This window comes from Patagioenas fasciata, chromosome 10 (genome assembly GCF_037038585.1).
Source record: "Patagioenas fasciata isolate bPatFas1 chromosome 10, bPatFas1.hap1, whole genome shotgun sequence".
In the NCBI taxonomy this organism is placed as follows: Eukaryota; Metazoa; Chordata; class Aves; order Columbiformes; family Columbidae; genus Patagioenas; species Patagioenas fasciata.
The window spans coordinates 9,592,967-9,620,383 of NC_092529.1; the positions used below are offsets into that span (position 1 = coordinate 9,592,967).

Genomic DNA, 27,417 nt, shown 5'->3' on the forward strand with positions numbered 1-27,417 from the left:
ACTGTGGGAGTGGTTAGATGCACTTATTTGACCAGGATTTTGAACTTAAATGCCTGTAATCATGTGTACAAATTATATTGTTCTGGTGCAACATGGTACTTACTGAGGGCTTAAAGATGAAGTCTGTGACCGCTCTCCCAAGGAGCAGGAACAAGGATGTGTGTAAATCTGGAGATTTGAGATTAGTGGTGTATCTGGAAAGGTGTTTTAGTAGCTGGGCTTCCTTTTGGCATTTTATTAACACATCTGAGCCTGAACTCTTCATCATACAGTTTAATTCCTGCCAAAGAAACACGCACATGTTTGGGGCGGGGGGGATGTGCTTCTGTGTCTCTGTCTACACTTATATGCTACTCAGCAGCCACTGCTTATCAGCATTTGTGTTTTGAGACTCTGGCTGGGCAGTGGCCATCCAGGCTGGGCAGGGCACATGGGAAAAGATAGCCCTGCACTCCTACCAGGCAAGACAACCAGCCAGACATGATTTTTTTCCCCTTTCTCTTCAACAGAAGTGCTAATTGTGTGGCTGGCTGAGAGCACAGGAGTGGCAGCACTAGCAGTGGAAGGGAAGCACAGATCTCCCAAGTACCAGAGCAGCAGCTCCTCCAAAGATTGTTTTGCTGTGGTTGCTGCATGATGCTCAGCTCTTCCTGAAGTGGAGCCTGTGCTGGGGCCAGTGCTGTGCTGCAGCTGATGGAGAAAACACCAATGTTTTGGAGGTAAATTGCTCAAGCATATTTTTCTTCTCAAGGTTTCCTTCTTAGGTTAACTCTGGATATTTGAAACTTTTGGTATGTGATATTGAATTTCAGCTTTAAAACATTATTTGAAATCCCCTACTTGTTTCCTACAAATGAACAGTGAAACTGTTCTTACAATTAGACACTGGATGGCTCTGAGGTGTTATTAAGAATTACCTGCTACCACAAATACTGTCCAGGAAATGAGTGAAATTCTGGTATTTTCTATAGCTCTGTGCAAAGTCATTAGCAAAATCAACCTGTTAGTTAAACCTTGTCGGTCTCGGGAAAAGAACGTGAATTCAACTCAATAATTTTATTTTTTGATGGGTTTCTATTTTGTCAGAATCGAGTCTTGATGAAGTTTGCACCATTGCTGTCCCAGGTGGATCAGAATCGGTAGCAGGTGGCCTCTGCGTGCAGACAGGTCTCCTTGTTGGGTGTAATCAGAGGGAAGATTTCAACCTGCTGGTGCATTCAAGTGCACTGTTTTTACATGGATGCTGCTGTCCACCCTTCTCTCCTGCATTCTCGTATTTCGTGTGGTTTTGGTAAAAGCGTTTTTTCCCATTGCTGGCTCAGAGTACTTTTGCTTGTGGCGATTTTCATATTGTTTGAGCGGTTATTCACCTACATGTAAATAACTGTATGTTTGAGGCAGGACTGAAGCCTCTCACCACACCACAATCAACCCTGACCTATATGTGCTAGTGGTGGTAACAGTCTTCAGTATGACACGGTATTGGGTCATCATAAACAGCCTTTGTTTCCCAAGGGTGTCTCTATCCCATATTAACACCCCCCCTTGCCACAGAAAATCAGTGCCTTATATTGAAAAACAGGTGGGGACTCAGAAATCTTTTTTTGACTGTAACATAAAAACACACAAGCATAAAGTTTTACCCTCCACCATACGCTCCAAGCCGGTCCTGGGCTGTAGAGTTTTAGAGCATTGAGAAGCAGGTGGCTCAGCTTCATGGGCTGCACATGCTGGGAGTGGTGGTGGCTCGGTTGGTTGTTTATGGCACAGGGTCCCTTGAGGTCATTTTGCAACAGTGTCATTTAAAATATCTTTCTGGAAGTTGTGTGTGAAACTGCTAAAAGAAATGGTAGGTGTTAGACAAAGCAGGGATCTGACGCAGCAAAAACCCCAGGTTTGACATCAAGCCTGTGCTGCTATCAGCCCTCACTGCAAGGTGGATGTGGGACATGCGTTGTAGACAGGAGTTGTTCACAGTGAATCGTGAGATATCTAGGGGTGAGAAACCCACCTCACATTTGGTAATGCAATGTTACAGGCTTTGTGTGGTTGGAGAGAATTAAGTAATAGTGGAAACAGCCAAAACGGTGGTAGGAAGGAACCTCTGGAGATCCCTGTTAGTGCTGATGGTAAGGACCTCTCACTGCTCAGAACTGATGTTGCTGCTGAGAAGGCTGTGCAGTCTGGGACCAAGGCCAGAGGCTCTGTGCTGAGGGGTAAGAACAGATCTCTAAATGCGGGTGTTCTGTTTTCTGCTGGATAGCAACAAGCCTGACCATGAAGACCCTGCAGCAGCCGGTGGGATGGAGCAGTGGGGGGAAGGTCTCACATGGCAGTACATCCCTGGGGCTCTGTCGTGGCCTCGATGTGCCTTGGTGATCACCATGCCAAGGACACAACTTTGTGAGTAGGAACTGGGTCTCTCACCAGCCCCTTCTTCCCGAGAGCGAGCTACCTGTCTGGCTCACAAAGGCTCTGCATCACCTGCTGATGGAGCCAGTGGCAGGGGAGGTGTAGGAGGAGATGCTGGTAGGAGTTCCTAGTCAGGACCTTATCAACCAGCGCTATCTGGATAATGTGACTGTGATGACCTGCCACAGTGTTTGGGCAGCGCCTAGCACCGTGGAGATGTGATCCACATCCAGGCCTCCTACAGCAATGCACATAAATAACTGTGATTTAATGGTGAGTTACTGCACTGAGTGGTCCAAGGGCCCCTTATCGCTGCAGATGAATGGAGTCTTATGGATGACAATTCATAAATTCTAAGTTATTTACTGCATGCAACCTGTCCCAAGCAGTAAATCTTATTTTCATTTACCCAAAGTTAACTTCTTTTTAGAAACAATACCATTGCCCATGAGCCTTTTGGAAGAGGTATCAGTTTGTGAACTCGTGGCTAATGGATGGTTTGGATGGGTTCCAAGACATCAGGAAATCAGTTGTGCCCATTCGAGCTAAGCTTGAAAAAACTGTCAGTATTTAGTAACACTATCCAGAGGCAAGTAGAAAGATGAAGCTGCAGACAAGCAGGAAGAAAAGACCCTCTCCCGCTATGTGTTACCTACCTCTGATCTGGGCTACATGATCAATCCAGAGAGATGCAGAGCTGAAATTTGGAGGGGTTATTGCATAGAGCAGGACACGCTACAGCAGGATGTATTGAACTGGGAAAACAAATCAGGAAAATCAGTGTAGTACTTTGATGCCGCAAGTCGGGGAGGGTTAGAGACTTCATGCTTCAGGACACAGCAAGATATTTTGCACCTCTAAGTTGTATCTGCAGAAGACCATCTTCCTTGACTACCAGATTGTTTTGCTCCTGTTAAAAGCAAGGGCAGTATTGCTATGGACTGCAGTAGGAAAGGACAATAACTTCTTTAAGCAGATAATTTTATCTGGAAACTGGATGTTTCAGGAGGTTAAAAAATTTAAAGCTCATGTTCTTAGATTTTTTGCAGCAGTAAATTGCCATGAAACAAAACCAGGGTTGCTGCCTCTACCTGTGGTGCCTACTGACTGCACACAAGTACTTTCTTTAAACTCTGTTTTCTGAAATAATACGCTTTGCAAAATCTGTTTCATTCTGTATGGGAAATGAAATTTGTTGTGAGCACAGCCGCTTTGCTTTATGGAGCTAAATGGGTTGAGTGTAGCTCTCTGCCTGATGTACCCCTCGGGCGTAATGAAGCCTTCTGACAACGTCAAAAAGAGGTAAGAGAAGAAAGGCAAACCAGTTGCATTTTGTACCCCTGTGTATAAAGCAGGACATGATGAACTCATTTCATTCTCAACGTGAATGCGGACTTGGTGCATGTTTTCTTCCTAACAGCCAGTGGTGTGGGTTTTCTTTCTGCATTTGAGAAATGTGTATGACAGATGAGCAATCCCACCAGATAACGTTTTTTTCTGGCACACATGTGAAACTGGACTCTTGCAGGTTGTCCTTGCAGCAGCCCTTAGGGCTTTGCATGGTGGCTAATGAAGTGCCAAGTGAACTGGTAAGTGCCCCTTTCACTGCCAGGCTGGCAAAATGTGGGAAAAGGTACATAGGTGCCTTCTACACTCTGTGATCCCTCCTGGAGCTTCGCTAAGATTTGCTTGGTAGTTCTAACTGGGAAAAAGTGGGTGCACAATGGCCTGAAGGTAGACATACTTACCTCTTATTTGGCAATTTCAGCAACCTTATTCAGAATATCAAAGTTGTAGGTCTTTTTTCTTTTATTGATGAAAGGACCTTAAGTTTGAACCTGGCTTTGTTTGGGATTTGTGGGTTGCAGACCCTGGGAGAGCACTTCCTTCCTTCCAGAGCTCCATTGATCTTATCCCTCTGAATCCGTGTTTCCTTTCTCCTTCTTTGTGTACCATCTCTATACAGACTTCAAATGTTCCAAACCCTCAGTGATTTGCTGCTCAGGTTTTTATAGTCTCATATACCATAATGTTTTCAGTAGTTATATTGAAACCTCTCTGTTTCAAGTGTAACCAAGTGTGAATTAAAACCCCAAAGCACATGAATAGACCCTGTATCTAGAAAGAGGCCATTTTTGGTACACCACCAGCAGCAAAGTAGACTTGCATCTGTGGAGTTCTTGTAATGTGACAACTACTAATGGTTCTGTTAGAGACCTAAGTGGATCAGAGATCGAATTAGGTAGATGTTAAAGATGTTAACAGAGATACAAAGCATACGGTGAGCATGAAGTAGGAATGATCTTCTCCAGCCTTACCTAGAAACCTTGCTGGTTTGGGCTCTTGTACAGTGTGTCATGTCCCATGTGCTGGGATTTCTTGTCTAGCTTGGAGACGTAGCTGAAAGGAAAAACCTGACCTAGTGTCACTGTTCAAACTTAAACAGCCTCTCCTCTGTCCTGGGAAAAATAAATCAGCTCCAAAGGAAGGTGTGAGTGGCTGAGCCCAAGCCTGTGTGCCCTGCTGGGTCCTGCCACCCACAGGGGCACATGCTGGAGGTCTGTGCTGCCTCTTTGCCCTGCTGAGGAGAAAATGCTGCTGGGCAACCTTGCCCAAGTGACTTCCGTCTGTCAGACCACACTAATGCATTTCCCTTTGGCCAACGATTTCTGAGAAGTCATCAGTGCAGTCGTTAGAGGGGGTTTCACCCCTTCGCCTGTGGTTTTGCAGTCATTGTTTCAAGTGAGCTCAGTCTTGAGTCACTGAGGATTTCTTCAGAGCGTTTGTGTCCCAAAGGCCTGGCGGGCACGTGGGCATTGCTCCTCAGGACAGGATGATGAAGCTCTTTCCCTGCCCCTGCTGTTGTGTGTGCCGAGTTGTGTCCTGAGGCCAGGAACTCAGACACACCTCATCACAGGCACTGTCTGGGCCAATGGTAAGTTAGTAGGTTTTTTCCAAATGTGATTATAATAAGGAAAAATAAGACAAAAGGGAATGTGTCATTTCCTCATTATATTAATAGATGGCAAAAGGAGGAGAATATGTCTCTTGTTAGAGGTGTGCTCAGCTGTCTGAGTGGAAATAATTCAAGTACTGATGGTGTGGGTTAAACTGATATAAAGTGGTTTTACAGCTTCAGCTTGGTCTCCTTCCGTTGCAGGGAAAGATGGAGCAGCAGTGGCAGCCTGAGCACAGTACAGGCAGGTGAGGTTGTGCTGAATGAGATGAACCGCTGTGGGGAAGAGTGCACTTGTTCATCTCTAGATAAAACCCAAAGTGCCTTTCCCAACCCACAGGGGAAGGTGAGGGCAGCACCATTGTCCTAACCCCCTTCTTCCTTTCCCTGCTGACTGACAAGTTTCACTGGGCTCAGTTTTCACACCAAAGTAAATTAAAGCTAAAGAAAACACAACAGCAGGGAAAAGTCCCATCAGCTCACAGCATGGATCCCCTGCAGAGAGATATTTTCGACAATTCTGTTTCTTTATTTCCTAATTAGAAATAATGATGTGTCTTTCAGGTCAAGAAAGACCCCCTCTGCTGTGAAATGCTAGACCAGTTTTGACAGTGTAACTAAAAATAGGCCTGTGTACACATGTGTGTATGCATGCACATGCACTAGCAGGAATAAACATGCAATGCTCTTTGCTTAATTGTGAACATACTTCCCTCTGGGTAGGGGGAAACGCCTTTCCCTCCAGTAAGTTGTTTTTCAAGTAAATGGAGAGAAGGAGTTTTCTGAAGAACAGATGGGCTGGAATGAGGAATAGAAATCTTTTCAGTCAAAGAGGGGCCAGATGATGTAATAAACCACAGGAACAAAGTTCAGTTATTTTACGCTCTCGTCCGGACCTCAGAGAAAAAATGCCTCTGTTGTTCATTCCAGATTCATCTACTTTTGAAGGCTGACTCTGTCTTTAAATGCTATTATAATACATGCAGAGCTAAACTGAGCAAATAGCAATTGAGCAATGATGGAAGAGTGTATTTGTCAGTGCTGGGAGCATTTGGGCAGTGTTTGTAATGCAGATGATAGGCCAGATACGCATTTGGTTATTCTGGAGGGAAAAGGACGTACCTTGAATAACCTTAAAGGAGGTCCTCAAAATTTGCATCTACCTGGCTGAAGCAAAGTTGGCTTTTTAGGTCTGGCATTTGGGGGCTCAATAGCTGCTCACAGATACTTCTAGAAGTGTGGCTAGCTCTTGTGCTGGTGACTAAACTCTCTTCTGCTCCACTCACATGCATAGCTCCTACAAGTGAGGGCTTGTGTTAATCATAGAATCATTTTGTTTGTAAGAGACCCTTAAGATCATCGAGCCCAACCATAACCTAAATCCAATACTAAACAATGTCCCTAAGAGCCTCAGGGCTGGTGACTCCATCCCTGTCCTGGGCAGCTATTCCAGTGCTTCACAACCCTTTCTGGGCAGAATTTTTTTCTCATATCCAATCTGAACCTTTCCTGGTGCAACCTGAGGCCATTTTTTTTCTTGTTCTATCACTTGCTACTCAGAAGAAGAGACCAACACCCTCCATGCTACAACCTCCTTTCAGGTAGTTGTAGACAGCGATAAGGTCTCCCCTCAGCCTCCTGTTCTCCAGACTAAATAGCCTTGGCTCTCTCAGTTGCTTCTCATCAGACTTGGGCTCCAGGCCCCTCACCAGCTTTGTCACCTCCTCTGCACTCTCTCTGGTACCTCAATGTCTTTCCTATAGTGAGAGACCCAAAACTGAACACAGTATTCAAGGTGGGACCTCACCAGCGCCACATCCCTGCCTTGGGCTGTTAGTGACCTCTTCATGCCTCCTCTGTGGGCAAACAAGGGAGAAGATGACATGATGCTCACTTTGCAACTACTTTGTCATGTTGTTATTATCATTGTACCTTTTGAGGTAACCGCTAATGAAATGCTTGTTGTCATCCTGAGTCGTAGACTCTTGGGGCAAGGTTAAGCATCAACAGACTTGAGTTACGTCCCACCAGGCAGAAGAGGGCCTTCTGTAAGGCCAAGAGAAAGAGCGAGTTGATGGGGACCCTACTGAGGAACTCAGTGCAATTTGATATTTCCAGTGATGAGGAATGACTGTGAGAGTGAAAATATGATGGTAATTGGACCTGTTGGTGACTGATGACTCTGAGCTAGTGGAGAAAATGAGGATAAGAAATGTTGCAAAGGATGACAGGGAAGACTGTACATTAAATGAGGGATTCGGGGGTGTTCACATTCTCTCTGCTTCTACAAAGCTGCTTTTTAGGACTCAATTAGCTCATATTTCAATCAGTATAAAATTCATTTTGTTTGTTTCAGTATTGATCAAATTGGTCTCAGTTACTTGTGCAGTGCTTTGTGCTAGTCCCGGTTATGTTCTGGTTAACTCCCTTCAGAGCCAACAGTGTTGCCCATGAATCAAGCAGGACGATTTATTCGCTAAGAAAAGCTTAATGGATGGTTTGGACGGCCTCCAAAAGCGCAACTCTCCCTATCTGAACAGGCTGAAACGTTTCAGCACTTGAGAACAAAATCCAGAGATGGGCATGGCCAAGAGCTGCACAGAAAACTGTCGGACCAAGGTTGTTTTTTCCTTTCTCTGCTTTTTCAGTGTCTCAGGGAGACTTGAATCCTAGGAGGGAACGATTTTGGAATCCAAATCCAGCCCAAATACCATTGTCCTAAATCCGCAGCTTTGCCTTCTGAACTTCAAGGGTTGAGGTCTAGAAAGCTTCTGAAAAGGATTGTGATGTCTTAGAGGCACAATGTGTCCTTGGCCTCTTATATGGCTTTACTTACAGTTGAATCAGTGTGTTCTAAAGTCTAAAGTGACTGAGAGATCTGAAAAAAACAGAATTCAGGGTGATTTGAGAGGCAGCTAAAGAGGGGTTTTGATTGATTGGTACAGGCTTCTTTTTAGCTGTGATGACCAAAAAGTTAAGTTCAGTAAAGATTAGCCTGAAAATGTGCTTTGGGAGCTTTTAGGATGTGGTGGGTTGACCCCAACCAGCAGCTAAGCACTCCCCCTCACTCCCTCTCCCAGTGGCATGGGGGAGAGGACTGGAAGAGCAAATTAGGAAAAACAGCTGGTTGAAGACGAAGTGTGGTGAGTACAGGAAAAAAGACAAAGTGGGGGAAGCAAGTGCTACAAAAGTGATCACTCATTACCTTCCATCAGCAGATCAATGCTAGCTCTACTGTCTGAGCAACGGCTGCCTTGGAAATACCAGCCCCTGATGTTACTGCTGTGCATGGTGCTATATGTCATGGAACATCCTCTTGGTCCCACCTGTGTCCCCTCCCAGCCTCTTGCCCTCCTCCAACCTACTCACTGTTGGTGGGGGCAGAGTGAGAAACAAGGACGGTCTTAGTGTTCTGCAAGCACTGTTCAGCAGGAGCTAGAGCACCGGTGTGTTGTCACCACTGATGAGGTCCCAAATCTGAAACTTGGCACCGTGGAGCTGCTAAGAAGAGAAGTAACTCCATCCCAGCTGTATCCTGTATGTAGGATTTTGGAAAGGAGTGGGCTTTGCCAGAGATCCTTCTTTTGAAGACAACAGGAACTGGGGAGCAGAATCAAGAGGCTACATAACACTTCCCAGAAGGGCAGTAGGAAGACACGGTTAGCTGCAGACCTGGACACAAAGCCAGTTTCAGCAATTCCAACAGGGATTTTGTTTGAGGATAGTCACCCATGATACATGGCACAAAACAGGAGCTCGAGAACCAATATATTAGTTTGTGCGTTAAGAGGATTGTGTATGTTTGGGCAATGGCAGTAGCATTTGCTTCTGGAGGCCGCATTGGGCACTGGTTTCCCAGATGAGCGTTGGCTTTGCTCTTGAGCCCACAGAGGTGCTGGCAGCCAGCAGGAGAATAATGTTTTGGAAGAGGACGAGGCCTGATCTTTCCTGAGGTCCTGCAAGTGGGTTATTTCCTATGGAACCCAATTTTCAGCTGTGAGGATTGACTTGGGGAATGTCAATTGGAGAGGCTGTTTGTGGAGCATGCACTGTCCCTTTCTGGCAGCACTGCTTGGGTTTGGCTGGGTAATGCACGTGTTCTCAGTTTGCACAGCCTGTGAGCATGTTGGTTCCTTCATGTGCTGTTGTTAGGAGAGGTCGTGCTGTGAGTGATGAGAGAGCTTGAAAATTCATTTGGCCAAAGGGCAGAGAGTTTCTGCTGTGTCCATTCTGTGTCACAACCATTAATCTGTGAGTTGGTGCTGGCTGGCAGGGGTGTCTCTCATCTTAGAGACTGTCATAATTGGGCACTAATGGTTGTTTATCCTTGCACAGTTTTATTAGAAAAATGCCAAATGGGTACAAAGTGTGTCTAAACCAGAATACCAGCAGTGATGGTTGCGTGACATTACAATAGGACAGTGTAGTCAAGTGGAGAAATCTTTACCCAGATGTTGTAAGGGCTCTTCAGAAGCCAAGACGCGTCTGCTGCTCCATCCTTTGGCTGCAGATGGAAAAGACTCTCATGTGCTAAATGCAAGTTCCATAGAAAATGACAGATAGCATTGGCAGAAGGGCCCATAAACAGAAAATATGTACAGGAGAAAGGGCAGGTAAGTCATATGAAGTCTTGAATAGCTGCCAAAAAGCCAATCTGTGTATTTAATCACTCAGAGGAGTCCCAGAGCCTGTGTGGTTCCGTGAGGGTCCCTTGAGATGGAAGCGTTACTGCCTATAAGTAATGTTCCTGTTTACACCCACTGATGCTTTATGTAACAATCCTCCTCAGCCCCTGACTGCCTGTCAGTTCTAAAATAACTTTCCTTCTGATGGATGTCTTCATGCTGGAGGGGAATTGTGGGGGTTTTCAGTATGAAATGGCCAGCAGCAAGAGCAGGTATTTTCTCTGTGCTGTCGTCAAGAGGAGCGTGGAGGCTTGAAGGCAGATTAAGATCGAGGCACTGAGCACTGCATTTATTTTTCCTGGATGTTTCTTTACCTGAAGTAAGGATTATGAGAACAAGAGTCTTTTGCTTTGGGAGGGATACTCTGTCAGATGCTTCCTGGAGTTTCACATAAAAATACAAAGTAGAAATTCTAACGTAATAAAACTTAGCTGCTCTCTTTACATGCTGTTTTTTAACTTCCTTGCCGTGTTGTATTTCCATTAAGTTGTGGAAGGCAAGGCTGTTTGTGCTAGGAAGATAGTGCAAAGGCAAATGTCCAAACATGTCCATAGTACTGAAGAATCAATTATTATATTCCAGCCACCCACAACCTAAACCCCAAATCAACCACTCACATAGCAGCAGCAAATGGAGAGAGATTTAAATTGCCTTGAATCATTCAAAAAAACAACCAAAAATCCCAAACTTTTAGTCCCTATCTGCAGATAATGCTGTATATTTTTTCCCTTTTCATGAGAAGTGGAAGGGGCAGCACTGTTGGATAAATCCTATGGTTCGGTGCTCCAGGGACCCATCATGTTGTGGGACAGGATGTGAAAATTGCATCTTAAAACACATCAAGGTGTCAACAACAGAGTTCCCACTAGGAAAGCTGCTTGAGGATGCAGCAATCCAGTCTTCCAGGACTTGCCAAGGTCATGGTTCAGCTCACATTTAATGAACAGCAAAGTGTGTGGTAAAGAGGTAGGCTCTCATTCTTTTCAAATCTTCTACCTTGCTCTGAGATTTACCCAGACAAAACTCACTCTGAATCATTTTGAGCCATCTCTCTTGGCTGTTAAATAGAGGAAGAGAAGCAGCAGCTAAAACTTGACCTTGTTTAGAAGAACTCTTAATTATTTATGTCTCTTTTTTTATGGACTGTTGCTGCCAAGAGCTTTCTCTCACTTTGCGGTTGTGGGTCGCACTGCCTGCTGCTGGTGTGTGTTCAGCTGGGCAAATATCACATGCCATATTCCATGAATTCCAATATTCCCTTGATCAGAAATTGGACTTTCTGCTGGTTTTTTTTTTTCTCTTCTTGGCTTCTCTGTCTCCATCCATCCATCTACCATACCACACCAGGAAGACCTACTGCTCGCTTTTTCTTGAGACTAACACAGTCTGACAATGCAGTTACTTTTCATTTTATGAATGTGACTAGACCTCTGAAAGTCATGTTTTCACCCCCTTCCTCATGTCTTCCCAGTAAGCTGTTTTGAGATGTGTCAAGGAACAAACCTAAACTGTGTTCATCTCTTCCAAAAAATCTGAAGTCTTGGCTACGCTGTGAACACCTGCCCAAAATAGGACCCCAAAGCCTGTTACACCCACCAAATTCTTCCTCATTTGGATATAGCTGTGCTCTGTACTGTCAGAATGTAAAGGAAATAATATACCTCTGTGCAGACAGAGACATACAGAACAACACAAGTTATCTTTGTTAAGAAAAGAAAGGGGTGTGGGGGTTCGCTGGTATAACCGTATCTGCAGATGGGATTGTTGCCAGCACGGCTCCATCAGTGAAGGATCACACCTCTTCATATCCCTGCCATACCAAGCTGTGCTGCCAGAAACACTTGTGCGTACGTCACCAGTTGTTGCCTGATTTTTCTCTTTAAAAGGACTCTGCTGATGGGAAGCAGGGAGAGCGAGAGACCTGGCATGAATTCCTCCACATCACCCACAGAATGGCTCCCGTGGGAGAAGAGAGACTAATAAATGGGGTGTGACTTTGAGATACTGGTCCCTTGACAAAAATACGTATTGGCTGAAATGGTGTGAATCCCAACTGCTCGTGTCTCTCTGGTATTATCTCAGTTGCATGATTCTCATTACAACTGGAGCAGAGCCATGCGAGTTTGGTCCTCACTGGGAGAAGAGAGACATTGTGTGGTCCCCGCTCTCTAGGGCAATCTCAAAATTCATCCTTGCTTCAAGGCTGCATTAGTTGATTCTATCTTGCTGGTGGCCACGTTATTGAATTTAGCAAAGAAATCACCTGCAAAATCACCCAGTGGCACCGTTTCCCATTGAAAGGGCATAAGCTTGCTTCGGATACATGTTAGTTTCGCATATTTTCTTTTGATGTGTTTATGTTGATGCTGAGGCAGTCCTACACCAACTGTAGGATAAGGCCCATTCCTTCCATGGGCAGCTCAGAGTCAGGAGCCACACTCAGTAGATCGTTGATGTAGGATTGAAAGTATCAGCAAAGTAGTCTTGTTTTCCAGCTCCCTTCACCACACAGGCAAATCCGTAGTGTTATCAGAGCCCCTCTTCTCCTCTTTGACATTCTACCTCTGATGTGGGTTGTTTGCTCTGCAATGCATGAGCTGGGAGGTGATTGTCCATTCTATCTTCAGAGACATTTTCCTGCTGACATCTCCCAGGCTCAGACCTGGAGCACCAGGATCCTGAAGCCATTTGTTCCTAATTGTGGATTCGCATTATCCATGTGAATATCTAAACCTTTGCTTTGATTCTGCCAAGATCCTGATGCTAGAGGAGCTTTGCTGCAGTCGTTTCCATAGCTAGTGCAACTTGTGAAAAATCATTTTACCTAATTTTATTTTAAAAACATAACCAAAGTGTTCTCTAAATCCTCCTATTCTTGCACTTAAGGTCTGGTCAACTGCTGTGTAAGGTCAGCACATTCAACTTCTATCTCAGTTTTCATGATGCAGATTTTGTATTCAAGTAATTCCAGTTTGGATGCCTGTAAAATTCCCAGTATGCAAATGTCCTAAATTTGGTAAAAATTGGTCTGGAAATCTCATTAGAGAGGGCTTTTGTGTGCTGTGTCCCTGACTTCCCTTCCAAATAAGCTGTCTTCAGAATACTTTATGGTAGTTTTCTTGGGAGGGGAAAAAAAAAAAAAAAAGCTGGAAAGTGACAAATGCAAAAATAATTTGCATATGAGAATTTTTTATTTCTAACATTCTGCACAGGTCCACTTCAGATCGAAGTTCAGGTCATAACCCAGTGCCTGAGGTTTTTTATTTTCCATGTTTGCAGCACAGGGGATCATAGAAATAAGAGATGCCAGTGCCTGTTTGGACATTACTTGGATCTGTGAAAATGCGCTCAGTGTTTTCGAAGTATGAAAAGTCAACAGAAACCACCTCGAGGTACCATGTGATGTTATTTGCTTTGACCCAGGATAACTAAACTGAAAGGTCTCTCTGAACACAGGGTGTTCAAAACCATCCCAGTTTTTCACATGTGTGTGTGAGGAAGGAAATGTGTTGTTTACAGGGCATGCTGGGCTTCGGCTTGTGTGCTCGCCACTGCCTGTTTGTGTCCAGACACATTTCCCGAGTGAAAAGGGTTTGGCTGCTCTAGTCCAGCTTTTAAAGGTGTGCAGACAGAGCGCTCATCTCCTGAGTTACACAAAGTGAACCTTTTGTTGGAAGTGTCGGTAAGCATGGTGAGGGCTGGGAGGCTCCTTCCAGACAGACTTAGCCATCAAGTGAAGTCTCTGGGTTAAATTTGAGGTGTCTGTTGGAGCTTTGTGAGGTGCTGCTGCAGCTGGTTGTTCAACCACGATGTACCACGTACTTTGAATATAAAAATGAAATGGAGCTGCTGTTATTTCTTGCTCTTCATGGGACTGTTCTTGTACACCCAGCTCTTGAGCACCTGTGCAGCCTGGGGCTGAGGAAGCCAGGTCAGTTTGAGGCTGGACCTTGGGCACCAGTACTGATGAGCAGTGCTCAGCTGAATTGAAACCTCAGAGCTGCTCTGCACTTTGTCTTGCCTGAAATAGGAATAACTCTTGGCTTTCTTTTTTCTACCTACTTTCCTCTGTACAGTGCTGTGAGATCCGTGGGTGAACAGCACTGCTCAGAATCAGCACTCTGTGCAAATACCAGGCTGATACGCTGAGGAACTGTTAGCTGGTGGACAAACATCTCAGAAGGCATCTGTGCAGTTCTCAGCCTTTTGCCAGGGTTGACAGTGTGTGTTTATCCTGTTTTCCCACCATACCTGTTGGTTTGGGGGTGGTGGGAAAAGTGAAGGGGTGAAATGCTGGGACTAGCACTGACTGTTGAGCACAGTCTCAGTTTCAGCTATTTGGAGTTCAAAGTAGCGGTTACTGGCATACTAAGACATTAGCTGGTATCAGTACCCTGCCTGACTTCCACTTATTCTCCTTACAGCACTTAGCATGGAGATGCATCACCCAGGGTTCACCTAGACAGAGCAAAGAGAAGCAGCAATGATGGAAGAACAGGAAGGATGCAGAACAGTCATGTGAGGAGAAAAGGTCTCCATGAGCAAGATGTGCACAGGTAGGGCTGGTATGATTATACACAGGAGCACACTGGACATCTGTGAAACAACTACATAGGTGATGTGAATTGAAACAGGAGAACTAGAGCACGTAAACTGCTACACCAGGACGGGAAGGTGGGTGCACTCTTAGGTTTGATGTTCACTCCATCAGCTCCCAGTGGAATTTTAAGTGGCAGTCACTGAAAATGAGGAGCTCTTGCTCACCCTCAGAGCTCAGTCCTAAGTGTGAACACAGCTTCCGTCTTTGATGTGTAAGAACAAGCGCTGTTCTCATTGCCTTGGCTGGCTGACTTCATCAGCTGCAATCAGAGCCTCCCTTTACTCTATACGAACACAGCCAGCATCTGCAACAGTACAGTATTGTGCAGATACCTGCAATTTGCAGGGGACACCTGTGCACAGAGGAAGACCTATGTCTGTCCAGGTTGTCCAAGTCCCAGTCTCAACTGACAGATTATTCTTCCATCATAAAAATTGCATCACCTGTCCCTTACCCAGCTAGAGGAAGAAAGTCTCTCCTCACTGCAATCTCTTACAGGACTGCTGACTGTCTCCCACCCTCATGCTGCCCTACATGTGGCTGGGTTTAATCTGGCCTTGCTCGAACAGCTTGTTTTTCTCATGCAGGTGGATGGGAGGGGGCTGAGGATGAGTGCCTAAACTCTTCAGGCATTTCCAAGCGTGTACGTATCATTCTGTGTTCAGGGGCACTTGCTGTGCCCATTACTGAAACTCAAAATAATCCCAGCTCTGGCCTGACACAAATAAAGGTGTCTAATCCAATTGCTGCTCCCTGCTGCAGGGATTACTTGTCGTTGGTGTGCTGGGACTCGCATCTGGTGACACTAGCCCCATTTAATCCTGGGGATGCTGTTCCTGCCACGGGGGGGCTCCCCAGGCAGCTGTCTGTGCTCTGCCCACCTTGACATTGCCTCTCCCATCCCATCCCCTTGTGACTGACTGGAATATGGAGGTTTAAAAGCAGGATGAATAAGGCTGTGGAATGGAAGGTCACTCTTACAGTGGCAAGGTGGTCTAGTTGGACTGAGTTTTTGGCTTTTAAATGAAAGAGGCACTAGGTTACTGCTTGGTGCACAAACCATTAATTGGCATTTAGTGGTTCGCTGGCTCAAACTCAAAGCTTTGCCTGTCATGTTTAGCACACCCCAAGTTGCTCAAGTGTCTTTGTATGCAGTGGAAGGGTAGGTCCTTGGGCTTTTCTTAATTTTATTCTTTCTATCCCAAGCTATGGAAGCTTTTGATTTTAGATCTGGAGGGTCCTTATTTGCGATTGCTACTTATGATGCAAACAGCGTGTGCAGCCCGTGTGGGTTAATGGCTAAATCCAAACAGTGTCCTCTGCTGTCTCTGTGCTAGGGCGTACTCTCAAGTCTTCGTAGCTTTATTTTACAACCACAGTTTCTTCTAAACTTAGCAGAGCATACACTTTGTCAGGAACTGTTCCCATGCCAAGTTTCAGGTTTCAAAGTATGGCCATTTTTGAGCTATTCCCTACTTCTTTCCTTCTGTGTGTCTCCCTCACACTTGCACACAAAACTTTCTTTTTAATGTCGAAAAAGATATTTTTTTTCCACACATTTATAACTTAAAACATCTGAAAAGATTTTACTCCAAGTTTATATTTAAAAGAAATAATGAAAGCCAACCCTGGCAGAGAAAGCAGTGTGAAAAGTTGCAGCTCAGAAAATTCAGGAACATTACGGGCATTTGCAGAGGAGGACCAAAATGGAAGTCCTTGCAGCCTTCCGTAGCAGGAGCCCATGTGCAATATTCAATCAGGTTACAGCTGTAGTATTCCTTTTTGGGCAACTTAATGTGCTTTATAAAAAGAGAAGAATTACTTGCCAGCAGTCCAGTTGGTTGTTGTGATCCAGCATCTTCAAAAGCACTGCAAAGGCTGAGCATTTATATATTTCAAGATCTAACTGGGAGAGCTGTGCTGTGAGGTTCTGGCCTATAAACAGTTACAAGCATCTGGGCTTTGTATTCGCATTGTCACATCAGCAGCCTTTGGACAACTCCATCTGGCCTGGCAGAATCTTCTTCTATTCCCTGACATTGTGGACTTTATTTTTTGGGTGTCACCCTTAAGAAAACTGGTGTTATGTAAGCTGGATCTAGGTTGTCTAGAGGCTGGTAGGCTCAGTTTAAATCACTGGTCTCAGGGGAGTGCCTTAATCTATGTCTAGACGTAGCATAGATGTTTCAATGTCTTTGTTTTAGTTGAGACATGGTTTTGGTGACCGTGTGGCTACTAGTCAAGACAATGAGCTAGACTTTGATTTTCATCAGACAGTGAAGTTTCTCTCCTTTGATATCCCATGAGCCAGATGCTACTGTCTTCTGCAGATTCCCCTCCCGTCCTCCCCTCTCTTCTGAAGCCCCCCAGTAATTGTTTTGTGAGTAGTGACATACCCCTGGGTTCCAAAATGTGCACATGTTTTGTGGATTTTGCTGGGTTCCAGCATAAAGTTGCTCTGTCATCTACCCCACAGTTGGCTACATGGCAAAAAGTATGAGATCTTTAAGAAGGATTAGGAAATAGGTCTTGGACTAGGACATACACCTTCTACTTGTTTTTTATGTAAAAGAAAGGGGGGTTGACTGTAATCCATAGTACTAGGAGCAGGGTAACAACTTGGCTCCACAGCAGAACCCAGCATCTCACACTTACAGTGCTCCTGTGTGTCCCTAGTTTATGTTTGGCTTTGGAGATCTCCAGCTTCCCAGATTGCTTTCTGTGGTGCTATTAGGGCTTGTGAATCCAGAGCTATGAATTCAGTGGTCTGTATAAGGATTTGAGGTGCTACTCAGTTAATCCTGGCTGTACCGCAAACTACAATGAGATGTGGCTCTGAATCAAAGCCACAAGTTGACCAGCCTCCTCCATGGAGACATCCTTGTCCATTTCCACATCCAAATGTTGTGTCTGGCTTGAATCTCTGTGATCAGGGAAATTAAATTCTTAGGTCTGAACAGTGCAGGAATTTGTGAAAATGTAGAACTAAAGTAGGATCTAAATGGGCTTGGTTTAAGCTTATCTTTTTGTCTAAACTTAACTCCAGCTGAGGAAGAGGTAGACCTTCTGGGACCTAATTATAGGTTCACTGCACTGAAAGGGATGATTTGACATTTCATCTTTAGGCCTGGCAGGATTTGTTTGGGTGCAACCCAGTTATTATGCATGAACATGGAAGATCCTGTGGGCTTTCCATAAAAAAATCTTTAACTTGGGACTGCTTCAGACTTTTGGCCATTTAAGTATTTGCAAATTTAAAAGCAATCTGCTGGTTTCTTTAAAGTAGCCCTGTCTAGTGTGTTTCTCAGTTTTGTACTGCTTTGAGTTGTGTGTGGGCACTATACTGAAAAAAAAACCAAAACCAACTGAGGATATTATTGTTATCACTGGAGACAAACTCCTAGAAGTGGTGCCGTGGTGTAGTAAATGCCACGTAAACCCAGAGTAACAAAATGTTCTTTCATTTTCCACCTACCACAACACAAAGCTGCATTTTTGGGTGTGAATGCTGTTGTGCACCGTACATCGCATGAAGCTTCTGCAGCAACCTGATGAAATGCTGCACATTGTTATTTCTGAGCTTGTGTCTTCCGGACATGCTAGGTTAGATACAGGAGGTTTCTTTGTGGCTTAGTGTCCGTAAACAGCCACGTTTCCTTTGGCCTCTCTGCCAGTTGACATCTGCCTCTTGCTAATTACAGGCAGATTTAAAAGGTGATCACCCAGCTACTTGTCATTGGGATCCAGCTGTGGCACTGGGTGGTGGGTGTTTTACATGTCAGGAGAGCTGGGAGCTTCTTGTCCCACACCGGTCACCATGCCCACCACACAGCTCTATTTCTACTCATTAAATATACTTAATAAGTAAATAGCACCTTCTAAACCCGTAGGTGGGTTGTCTAGCACGGCACTGGCCCTTCCAAACACACTTTGAAGTCGAAACTGTTCAGCTTGGCCAGGATTTATCATTAGAGCTGTACGGGCTAGAACACGTGTTTGCGGCCGGTGTGCCAGCTTGCCTGAATAGCCCGCAGTGTGATCTCCCTCTTCCCTTGGTGGGAGGAGCGGCCAAAAATAGCAAGCCAAGAATTTGTCTGTGTTATTTCTGGGATTGCACCAGGAACTGACATCAGGAGAAGAGAGGAGAGAAAAAGACAGCAGTGTGAGAAGCTGAGGGTCTGTGGTTGGTTGGGTTTGCAGCAGCCATGGGGCTGCGGGGAGGCCTCTGGTAGCCGCCTCCTGCATCTGCATGGCTGTCCCTGGGCTCTGGGTGGCCTCAATGAGGTGATTGAAGTCTGTGTTCTCTGTTAGGGCAAACCTGCTTGGCACAGCACATCAGGCAGAGCCGGGGTGTCTGTTTTGTGGTCCCATGGAGCAATGATGTCCTCCCCAACAGCTGTGGGACCATGTGAGGAGTGAAGCGTCAGTTCCTGTGGCTGAAAGAAGGCGTGAATGAGACCCAGCTGAATCAGCCTTCACAAAAGTCCATGAATTGAGCTGTGACTTCTTTGTGGAAAGGGCTGTTTGTGCTGTAGGAGACATCACGGCCTGGGACAGCTGGGTGGGATCCCAGGAATGGGAATGGAGATGCTGAGCGTGCCTGTGCCCCTGCTGCCACATCCAGACCCAGATGGCCCTTATACCATGGAGGTACTTCTGAGACAAGCTTGAATGATCCTCCCAGTAGAAAATTTTGGGATTTTGCTAGTCAGCAAAACAAAGATCAAAGTTAATACTATGTTGGTCCAACCTGATGTTTTTTGTGCTATTTTCCTTTCACTCCTCCTCTGTTTTCAGCACCTACCCATTGGGAGCAACAGCATTTAACACCCTAGTTTGTGTCTGCAGCAGCTCCTGTATCAGCAGAGAAGTGGCTCTGCACTGGCCCTGGCACATACCACTGCTTGCTCGGGAAAAGCATAGGGGATGTTTAGAAAGCTGAGGTTACCCTGGGCTGAATGAGGAGATGTAGGGGAAAAGCAGGTTGTTCTTGTTGGAGAGAGAAGTGAAAGATGGTCATGGTGAGGAGGAAGGAACTCAGGCTGTTGCATTGACGCTTGTATGGGGATATAGTGGAAGATTTGGTGAGGTTAGTTAAATGTGAATGTGCTCAAGTGACTTGCACCTGTCTGTAGAAAAAGCACATACATCACACTAATTGTTTTACTGACCTTGTGTGCTTGATGAGTAGAACCTCTGTGTTAGATAACATAGGCCTGTGAGAAAGTCTAGGCACCTTATCACTGTGTCTGAGATTGCTGCTTTGTTGTGAGAAAGAGCGGGAGGCTGTGCCTGCCTGAAGCCTTGAAATACAGGCGAGCTCAGCAGGCCCAGCGATCTTCCAGCAGGGCTGAACTGACCAGCGCCTGCGTCCCCGCTGGTGTCACCTCTGCCTGGGAGCTCAGGTGTGGCTTCGGAGATCCCCCAGTAGAGAGGTAACTGAAACAAAACTTGCTCTTTGCAAATGCGTCCATGGCCTCCGGCTCTTCTTGCGACATGCCTGTGTATGTGAACACAACGCTGTAGGAAGATGAGCTGCATATCCCTGGTAGATCAGTCTTCATTAGTGTTGTTGCTGAAATAACCACTTTGTTAGCCCAAACAGATTCATATGAGTATGTCATATGCATTGCAGAAGAGATCAGAGCCTCCTCTGTGCGTTAATGAAAGGTCTGTCTCCCTCCAACACAGGCTGTGGGCCAGCTCTCTGGCCTGTGATGGAGCTAATTGGGCATCCGAGTCCTGAGTTTGGTGGCACTGGCCTCAAAAGGGCTGATTGAGCTGCCTGACTTATCTCCAAATAGCTGTTTGTTCACTGCCTGCGGTTGCATTCACCATTATCTTTACTTAATAGCACATCATACTACAATGAAGAGGCTACTGAGTGTAAGTCCCAGGGAATGAATAAATTGCTGTGTTGTCTGTTACAGGACAGGGGGAGAAAGAATTCTGTTGCAGTACTGGTCTTCCCTGGCTTCTCTGGAATTTGTCATGCTCCCAAAATTGGTCCATGTGCTCTATCAGTGTGGCAGCTTGAACATCCTGGGGGGCCACCAAGATTTACTAATGCAGAGAAAATAAGAAAGGCATGTTCATGTTTGGCTATGGTGATTAATGACATTATGCTGACATCCATTTTAGAAAAGACCACATTTGGAGCTCAGGACTTTCTGCTGCTGTGGTGGGAGATCCATCCTGCTTTGCAGAGGTTAGAGTCTGAACAGAGAAGCCAGGCAAAGGATGGTGGTGATGGAGAAAGCGGAAAAGGTGGGTGTAAAGACTCCAAGAGGCAAAACCACCTTCTCCAAGTCCTGTCTAAGGCAGCAAGCTGGGCTGGGAGCATAAATTAGGTGTCCTTGTCCAGAATCCTAGATGAAAATATTCTGGGCAAAACTATCCTGCAGATTGAGGTTTGGGGTAGCACCAGCTGAATCCTGTCTTTCTCCATGGTTAGTCCTGCTAGAATCAGGCAAAACAGTTGCAGAGGGGAACAGCCCTCACTGTAATTAAGGAGATCAGCATTTGACACTAATCCAGCAAAAATCAGTCCTGGCTGCAGCAGGTAACAAGAGCTGGGCATGATGGTGTCACCTGCACCTTCTCCCTGAAAATGTTACTTTTGCCCATCATCTCCTTTTTCTTTCCTCCATGATTCAGAAATCAGCAAAGCATCTTGAAAGCATCTTGTTTTAGCACTTGCAAAACAAAGCATTGAGTACTTTTTATTTGAAGTGATGGTACCTTTCAAAATTTGTGTGATCTGTTTAGAATGGCTGGAGGAAAGTATTTAATCCAAAAGGGATTCTCTTTTTTTTTTTTTTTTTAAGCGAACAGTCCTAGGTACCGATCTACTGATTACTCGATCATTTTTAAGATCTCCTGGAAATGGCAGCCTGTGTTTTCCAGATAAAAAAGGATGCCTTAGAGGCACCAACCAATATATTCAAGGGGAATACTGTTGTTTGGTTTTAACTCCTCCTCTGGTCTGGTATTTAAAGGATCATATAGAGATGTGTGGATAATTTCAACAATGTGAAAATGATACAGTAGGTTTTAAAGTTTCACAAAATAATTATTGCAGTGAAAAAAAAAATCATAATCATAGACCTATAACTGGGTCATCTGCCAATTACAGGAATAAAAGAGTTGCAAGGTAGAACAAGCCCCACGTATTAAACTCAGCAGGATTATTTGATTAACGTATTGCTGTCATTCCCATTAATAGCACACAACTGAAGCTGCTCTAGGTGACCCAGCAAAATGTTTTCATAGCTTTTAGATTCATGTGAACTTCTTTTCTGAACTACACAATGGAACGGCTGCACTGTACAAAACGTGGCATCTTAACAGGCACAGCCCTGAAAAGCCATACTGGTTTTCTTTGGTCCAGTAAATGCGAGCCAGTCATTCCATAATTTGAGAGCTGCAGATGACCCATCAGTGTGCAGGATCCCAAACTGTGAAGCCAGGTGGAGAGGAAAGAATGAGGGAAACTGAGGGTGAGGAGGGAATTTGGCTGCGTGGCTTTCTGGGATGCTTAAATGGATGTGAGTGAGCAGGACTCTTTAGCAAACAGAGATGCACTTCCAAACCACTTATATCGACGAAGGCATTTAAAGCCTGGATTCAGTGGGATGGCAGAGTACTGAAAATGCTGATCAGAAAGGTTTACTCCAGTGCAAAAAGTGATTGAAGAGTAGTTAAAGCAGGGGAATACCTTATGGAGCAAGCTGGGAGGTGACTGGGTTGAACTACTGTGTTCATCGTGATGATTCTCTTTATCCCTTTGTTTTGGTTTCGTTATTATGTGTTCATGCAAAATCCCCTACCAATAAAATAGATAACAGCTCATGAAACTCAGCGCCTGCCTGCCATAAAGAATTTCAGCCATGGCCTGGAGGGGTAAATATTCTTGCAGTTCATTTTTTCGTCCGTCCCCGCCCCGCCCCGCTCTAGACCCTTTTCCTAAAGGATGTCAGGGTGGTGCCCAGCTGTAGTGAGTTTAACATAGCAGACATAGGGAGATTTCCATACAGAGCATTGTAAGAGCTGGGATTCAGACCTCTTTTTCCACTTGGGGCTGTTGAGATGTGAGCTTGTAACACCCTCCAGTTAAAATCACATTGAACCCCCCCAAAATTCACAAGTGCAAGTTGCTGGATGCTGCTACCCACCTCCAATACAAGTACTGTGGTTTTGATTAAAGGCAGCTAAACAATCCTTTGGGCCCTCAGTGAAGTGTCTTGCAACAGAAATTTTGTACAAAGTGAATAAGAGCATATGGTCGTAATAAAATAAATACCCTCAATACCTATATTTGGGCTTGAAAATGCTGCTGGCAATGGTTTTCCTCATCAGAGCACTGCTTTTCCAGCACAAGCCAGAATCTGCTTCTCCATCCAGGCAGCTTGGCTTGTATGGAGATGGGAGCATTCTTATTTTCCTGTACTTTTAAATCTAGATATTGCACAGCTGACTCTTGTGTTGGAAGCCCAATGTGGGTGGTTCAATCCACAAGGATAGAAGGGAAACCCAGCGTGTATTTTGTTCTTCCAGGGCTGGTGAAGGCCTTTGTGTTTTAGGAGATGGCATGGTTAGCTGGTCCAGAGAGCTCTTATCCTAACAAGCCAACACTGATTTTGTTCTGCAAAGCTGAAGCAGGGCCTCTGGAGGGGAAGATAAAGCTCCGTATGCTTAGTCAGGGAGCTGCCAGAGGATTTTCTGGATGGGGGCTCTCATCTTTCAACACATCCTCACCCAGGGAAGGTAACCAGGAGATCAAGGGCCACACAAGCTGATGTTATCTCCACGACTGATCCGTTTTAGTTCTGGATAAGGGTGGCCAGTTTGCTGCATTGCGACTGCTTTAATAGGTTTTCTGTAACGTTCCTAGATTTTGTTCCTTCTCTGTGGGGACAAGCCCATTCAGCTGAACAACCCACACGAAACAGACCTTTTAATCACTTTCCCAGACCTTTACCCCTTCATGTAGCACCAAATTATGTTGGTGGTTGAAACCCTTCCTACTAGCCCAAAGGCCTTACTTAAGACAATCTCTCTCTGAGTCAGTGGGAGTTTCCCAGGATAAGAACTGAATCAGGACAGGACGATGCAGTGACGATATAAGTCATAACCTGTTTATTTTATCCAGTATTTGGATTACGACTGAAGAGGGAAGCAGCGTGAGTTGCTGCAGGCCGACTCTCACATTTCTCACAGAGTATCGGAGATGGCATTGGTTCAGGGTGGGGCTGGTGCTGGTGGAAGCCTTTAGAGTTGATGTTGGAGGAGAACGAACACATAGAGCATCACGTCTACCCCTCGTTGTGTGTGAAGACGTAGCGAGGGATGTTATATATTAACCACAATGACGTACACTCATAGGAAGCCATGGGCCTGGCACTCTTTCCTCTGTACAGATAAAGGATCAGATAAAGACATTGTACCAAACATGGCCTCGGTTAGAGGAAGAGCTTTTAGGCTGGTAAAGTCATTGAAATGTATCAGATTGAAACACTTGTCGTCCTTCCTATCCCATAGTCATTCAGAACCACCTCACTTTGTTTGATTCCCATTAGTGAAGTTACTGTGGAAGGTTCAAGTGTGCGTTGCTCACACCATTTTCCTGTTTGCTCCTAGAGAAAGAGCATTGAAAGCCAAGAGTTTCTGCCCTCCCACTCCTGCGGCTGAGAGTTTCTTAGTGCAATAGAACATATGTTTCAATGGGATGATAAGCAACAAAAAGACTAAGTTTTTTTTTTTTCTAAGTTTAACCTCATTTTAAAAATTCCGTTTCACTAGTTTTACTTAAAAAAAAAAAAAGGAACCCAGAAGGAAAGCATAGATTTTTTTTTTTCCTCCCCCCGCTATTTTTTTAATTCTAATTTTTGACATTGTGACTCTTCACCAGCACCTCTAAACATGGGCCAGCTCTCAGGTGTGGGAGTCCCCTGCCTGCAGAGGCTGAGCGCTGCTGCTCTCCTTCATCATTAACAGCGCAGTCGTGACAACATTGCGTTCCACTCAGGTCCCGTTAGTTTGAGACCAAACTCACTGCGTGTCCCAGCAGAAGTAGCAAATTGCTAGAGAAGAGAGATAACAAGGGGGACAAAAAATATATATGTATTTTTATGTGGGAGCAGTAAAGAACAGGCGGGGAATTGAAAGTCATGCACGTCTCTTGCAGTGTAAATGCTGCCAGCTCTGGGTTAGCTTCAGTGGGAAAAGCAGCTCTATATGTGTAGTGCGTAGCTGCAGATGTAAGGTGAGAGATCAGCAGCACTGAAGCCCCTGTATTGTTGCCCCTTTGGGTTCCTACTTCAGGTGGGGGCCTCTATGGGAGCAGTCATTTTAGGAACCCCGCTCTCCGGGTTTTCCTCACAGTTATGTTTATCTCCTTTCTAAACATTCCCTCTGTTACCAAGCGTATCTTTGATGAGTGTCCAAAGTTTGTATCCGCTCTTGTGTTTAACCTTCACGTTCAGCAGCCGAGGTCGGTGAGCTAATTACTTGCACACCAGCCTCTGAGCACGTAGCCCGGCTCCTTTGCTTTTTACTGGGTGACTGATTAGCAGCAGCAGCTCAGTCCATAAAGACAGGGGCAGCGTTTAATGCCAAGGAGTCAACAGGGTTTGTTCTTGCACCTCTTAAAACATGCTAGAGGGTTGGTGGGCAAGTGTGAATGCTGAGCCCAGCCCACTGTGATTTCCCTAGGCTGATGTACGGAGAACATACTCTGTCACTGATAGAAAACATTTCCAAGGTGTTGTTAAGAGGCATGTTCCCATATTTTGTTTTGTGATTTGGCCCAGCTTGGCTACTCGCATGGAAGTGAAAGGCTGGGAACTGCTGCTGGAGTTTCCTCCAGCACGGTGGGGGTCCAGCCTTGAGGAATGAGTCCTCGAGGAAATATTACAGCAGTCAGTGGGGTAGGGCCGTCAGTGTGACAATGTCTGTGTGTCTCTCCCTCTCAAGGTCTTTCAGTGGAAAGATAAAGCGAGATGTCATGCTGTGCAGGGTGGTTGTGATGTTTGTGGTGTGTTTGATTCGCATCTGCAAACAGTGTTCTTTTAAGGCACAAGAGACCTCAGCTTTGCAGCACTTGACTAGAAGGATCTGGAGTCTCAGGTAGAGTCTGTAACCCTAAAACTGTTTGTTGTTGCCGTCCAATATATGTAGCACGTGAATAGGATACACATTGATCAACACATAGGGACATGTAAGTAAGACAGTGATAACAGCTTTGAAAAAGGGTATATTCCTGAGTTCTCATATTCATCAGGGCTAAAGCGTGTAATGTTCATTGCAGAGGTCAGTTCACAGATGTCTAACATACAATATGGAGAGGGTATGGCCCTCTCCTTTTATAACAGCCTGTGGTTACAGCATGTGCCCAGGAGGTGCAGGATGCCAGGTGGGGGGGCTCTCCTTGGGCAGAGGGACTGGAGAGCCCCATTTCCTTCTACGCAGACACTGCCCAGCCCCATGGCAGGGGCTCTCCCCTCCACTTTCATGCAGCCTCATGAGGCTTTTGTTTTGTCTGGAGTTTTAGCAGTTTTCTTCTTAAATGACTCAATAAAAGCATCTGTTTGGATTGCTGGGGTGGGACATTATGGGCACCAAAAGCAGAAAGATTTTTCCCAAGCCTGCGTGGCTTTAGCACCCACTGAAAATTTGGGAAATGGAGCTTTACACAAAGATTACGAACTCTTTATCTCCATGTTTTACATGGATATTTCGCTTTGCATTAATACTTCTCAGACACTATATTTTGTGCTAATGAGCTCCAATATTTATTTTAAGGAGGAAAACGGAACTGAATAAAGTGCCAAAAGAATAATTATTTTAGCACTTGAGCAGCAGACTGACAAGAACAAGTCCTGCTCAACCTAATAAGCTCCTGGAGCAGGACGTGTTTTAATGTGTTACTGTAAGAAGCTGAGCTCCAAGAGATTGAGTGTATTTCTGAACTTCCTAGAGATTGACATCTACTTGAAATGCAAACCAGAGGGAAGCAGGAGAGCATTAGCGAATCAAAGTGTGTTCTTCTCTTGGGGTAGCTTCCTTCTTCAGGGACAGCTGGATTATGGGCACCAGTTTGGTACAGGATCATTTTTTTTCCTCTCCAGTTGGGAGAGAAAATAAAGTGAGTGCTCAGTTAAGTAGAGAACTCTTGCCCGGTCCAAACACAAAAATACACCTTTTGCTGTTGGCACATCACACTCTGAATATTTGCTTTGGCTAATTAGCACAGAGGAGGTGTTAAATGATTTACCTGCTCTGTGTACCTAGCATTTGTTGCTAAGCTCTTCAATGTTTAAACACCCATCTCTCCAGCACACAGCCCTCTGCTGAGCTGGGGTGTGGAGGCTCTGTAGAGTGTCTTGCACTGACCTTTTTGGTGAAAGGTGGAACTGGGTCTGCAGAACATGCCAGCAGTGAGGATGGGCCTATGGACCATCAGCTCTGCTTTGTGGATGGCCATTGTGTACCCTTGGTGGGAACTGCATGAGGACCATCGCTGCATTGGGCTGAACAGTCTTGCCAAGGGACTGCTGGTGGCTCTGGTGTTGTGCTGGCTACAGGGTGCCTTTGGGAAGGCAATTTACTATGTTTGTAATCTAATTTTGGCCCTTTTGTTTTTTTTTTTTCAAATAGTGTTAGACTACCAGTAAATGGCAGGGGTTTGCCAATGGATCTTAATAGCAACTTGTTGGCAAGAGAAAACTGTTTTTAAATATACTTGTCCTACGGAAGAATAAGTG

At 45.2% G+C, this 27,417-nt stretch overlaps 1 long non-coding RNA gene across 2 annotated transcripts in view; it reads left to right on the forward strand.

The window, feature by feature from the left end:
- LOC136105981 (uncharacterized) overlaps nucleotides 1-27,417 on the forward strand; it is a 295,265-nt gene that overhangs the window by 161,779 nt on the left and 106,069 nt on the right. For both annotated transcript variants that reach the window (XR_011740713.1, XR_011740714.1), the window contains 3 exons: nucleotides 510-719; nucleotides 13,333-13,445; nucleotides 14,478-14,609. This is a non-coding gene — a long non-coding RNA (uncharacterized lncRNA). The remainder of the gene's footprint in view (nucleotides 1-509; nucleotides 720-13,332; nucleotides 13,446-14,477; nucleotides 14,610-27,417) is intronic.